This window comes from Dipteris shenzhenensis, chromosome 9 (assembly GCF_047967505.1).
Source record: "Dipteris shenzhenensis isolate YYH24624 ecotype China chromosome 9, Dip_SZ_1.0, whole genome shotgun sequence".
Lineage (NCBI taxonomy): Eukaryota > Viridiplantae > Streptophyta > Polypodiopsida > Gleicheniales > Dipteridaceae > Dipteris > Dipteris shenzhenensis.
In genome coordinates, this window is record NC_141604.1 from 32518090 (window position 1) to 32521588 (window position 3499).

Here is a 3499-nt window from a genome sequence, read left to right on the forward strand (position 1 = left end):
TGATGATGATCAAATAAAATTTTTCTTATCCTTGAAAGTCAAGAGATTAGTATGTGTAATAGCTTGTTAGATACTGTAATGCATGCTTAGATGGATGTTTAGATGTGTCTAGACTCTTTTGGCCATGAAGAAAATGTCTCTTAATCAATTATTGATTTGTGACCCAATTTTCACTTCACTATTTTGGTAGATTCAGTTTTAGGACTTGGGGTGTGTGGGTTTGTGCGTATGAAGTCCTCGTAAAAAAGGTTTTTTTTTGCCACCAAGGAGTGCATGCCACACGGGAGGGCCATGTAGGGAGATTGACTAATGGGGTGGACTTTGGTGCTTAGAGGTGCATGAACCTTGCTGGAATTCCGGAAGTGGTACATTAGAATTGGAAAACCTTAAAGGTTTTTTAAGTTTATAACTTATGCTCTTCTCTGAGATCTTGCCATTGCCAATTCTTCGGCTTCTCCCCTGCTGCAAATTTCGCCATAGCCAAGCTTCGCTCTTCCCCTGCTGCAAATTTCACCATAGCCAAGCTTCGCTATAGCTCCAATCTCTCTCCTCTGGCTTGCATTGCTCGCCCCTCGTAGCTCCATTTTCCTCTCCAATCTCCAAAAAAATATGGGCTTCAAAGGATTTGTCGCAGGTGGCGTCGCTTCTGTCGTTGCAGGATGCGCCACTCACCCCCTCGACCTCATCAAAGTCAGAATGCAGCTTCACGGCGAAGCTCTCACCCATTCTGCCCTCAAATTCGCGGAGCACAGCCTCAAGAAGCCCGGAGTGATGGCCGTGGGCTTCAAGATCGCGCAAAACGAGGGAGTAGCTGCTCTGTTCGCGGGAGTCTCCGCTAGCGCCCTCAGGCAGGCGGTGTACTCGACGGTGCGGCTGGGGCTGTACGAGGTGCTGAAGGAGCAGTGGACGGACGAGGACGGGTCGTTCCCGATGGTGAAGAAGGTGGCGGCGGGGCTAATAGCGGGGGCGGTGGGGGCGTGGGTGGGGAATCCGGCGGACGTTGTGATGGTGAGGATGCAAGCGGACGGGAGGCTAGGGGTGGGGGAGAGGAGGAACTACACGAGCATAGGGGATGCATTGGTGAGGATGGTGAGGGAAGAAGGGGTGGGGGTGTTGTGGAGGGGGTCGATGCCGACGATACAGAGGGCGATGGTGGTGACAGCGGCGACATTGGCGAGCTACGATCAAGTGAAGGAGAGCTTGGTGGCGAGCAAGGTGATGGAGGAGGGGGTGGCGACGCATTTGGTGGCGAGCTGCGTAGCTGGGCTGATTGCTGCGGTTGCTTCCAATCCAATCGATGTTGTGAAGACGAGGATCATGAACATGAAGCTTCAGCCAGGTTTGCCTTCTCCTTACAGAGGTCCTCTTGATTGTGCCATCAAGACCATGCAAGCTGAAGGTCCTCTCGCCCTCTACAAGGGCTTCGTCCCCACTGTCTCCAGACAAGCTCCCTTCACCATCGTCCTCTTCCTCACCCTCGAACGTATCCGCCTACTGCTCAAAGATTTCTAGCCTTTCTCTCCTCCTGTGGGAGTTTTGCAGGTTGGGGCCTGCAAGCTATCTTGATTTTCCAGATGACTATTGGAGTTTTGGAGGTTTGGGGCCTTCCAAGTACTTGATGACTACGCCTTCGCATTGGAGTTTCGGAGTTTGGGGCCTTCGAACTATCTTGATGAGTACCCCATAGCATTGGAGATGCCTGTACTGATCATGCAGCCTCAGAAGGAGAGGTCTATTGGAGCACTTGGAAGCTCTTCCCTTCCTCTCTCGGACTTCTACTTTGTTGCACCTTGCCTCTCCTCCAACATCTCTCCCTCTCTCTCTGCACCTTTGAAGATCATCTTCCCTCACCATAGCTGCTTGCTTGCCGCTCCTCCTCTCCCTGCTTGCTTGACGATCGTTTTACATTTTGCACCAACATAGCGTGCTGCTTCTGTCCATGCTGGATAATCACCTGCCTCTCCCTGCATACTTAAAGAGTTGCCAGAAGTTAGTTTGCTGCATCATCTGCTCTCTCCATAGTGGAAAATCGCCTTGCCTCAGCATAAATCTCCAAACCTCCACCTTTCTCTCGAAGCAGAGTTGCCCCAAGTTTCTCTCCCTAGTGGAAAATCGCCTTGCCTCAGCATAACTCCCCCAAACATCCACCTTTCTCTCCGTAGTGGATCATTTTGCTTCTTAGCAGAACTCCCCCAAATCTCCTGCTCCCACACACTCCTGATCAACTTTTTCCCTGCCCTTCTCGTGGGTTCTTCTTGCCTCCCATTTGGTCCCACAAAATTATTTCTGCTCACAGATCTCTGGCCAATTTTGCCCTCCTCCAAACCTACCTTTGTTGTCCCAGGCTCCCTTATCCAATTTTGCCCTGCTCCAAACCTACCTTTGTTGTGGATAGATGGCTGTGAGACTGGCTGCCCCCCAAGCTCCCTTATCTGCGCATCGGCTATTGTGTAATGTTGAGCATCTCTTTACCACACAGCAGAGCTGCCCAGAACGCTCCATTTTTGGTTGTGCTACAAAGATTTGTTTATTCAGGGGTTACCTAAGAGCAACCCACGTTTGTCGCGCAAATAACTTTTTAAGAGGTTTGGCCATTTTTTGAAGCTTGGTTCCACTGGAAATTCTCGACGCTGGATTTGGTTGATGGCAAGCTGCCCACAAATCTGCTTTGTTTTGCCCAAAAGACTACAATTGATCGGTGTCTCTGCCAAGCTCCAAACTGCGGTTTGGCTCCAATTTTGGATAATTATTTTCCGCTCTCGCCTTAAATGGAGTACATATGCTTGGTTGAGTAGGGACTCTATTTCCTTTACTACTTTATTCTCCATTTATATTTACCTGTTAAAGATAAATTGGAAAGATGGTGGTTTTTTTTTTCAATGACGAGATGGGCTTGTAAAAGTGTATCAACTTAAGACTTTTTTCATTAAGTTTGATGGTTTCTTACATGTAAGGCTTTTTCTTGGTGAGTTTATGTCACTTTCACATTGGATGTGTTACAGGGCTTTGTCTTGATGAGTTTAGGTTACTTTCACATTGGATATGTTATCGAAGTGTATTTCATGCTCAAGAAATAAAATATTGCCCTAAACTTGGTGAGTTATTAATGCAACACATTTGCTTTTATCATCATATGCACTAGCAAAAACTTGTGAGATATCAATGGGCTTGTCAAATTTTAATTCATGAATCCTTGTTTCTTGTCACCTTGTGGAGGAATTACAAATGTTATCCCTTGTTTCATATCTTTCTTTAATGCATAGATCTTCACTTGATGGTTGGTTTTTTTTCTCCTCCTCCGTTAGATATCTTCTTATTGCTTTCACATTCATATTAGGTTCCATATTGAGAAGATTTGAATCTGATTATAGGTTTTTGTAGGAATATCACCATCATGGATAGTGTTATTTGTGTGTCTTCTCTTATCGATTATTTGTGTGCCTAAGCCACACCCTGTCCTTCAAGTCATCACTGTGCTCAACTATATCAATACAATGAC

At 46.9% G+C, this 3499-nt stretch overlaps 1 pseudogene; it reads left to right on the top strand.

The window, feature by feature from the left end:
• The first annotated feature begins 504 nt into the window (after positions 1-504).
• Positions 505-2767, top strand: LOC147898530 (mitochondrial uncoupling protein 4 pseudogene; annotated as a pseudogene).
• Positions 2768-3499: the final 732 nt, after the last annotated feature.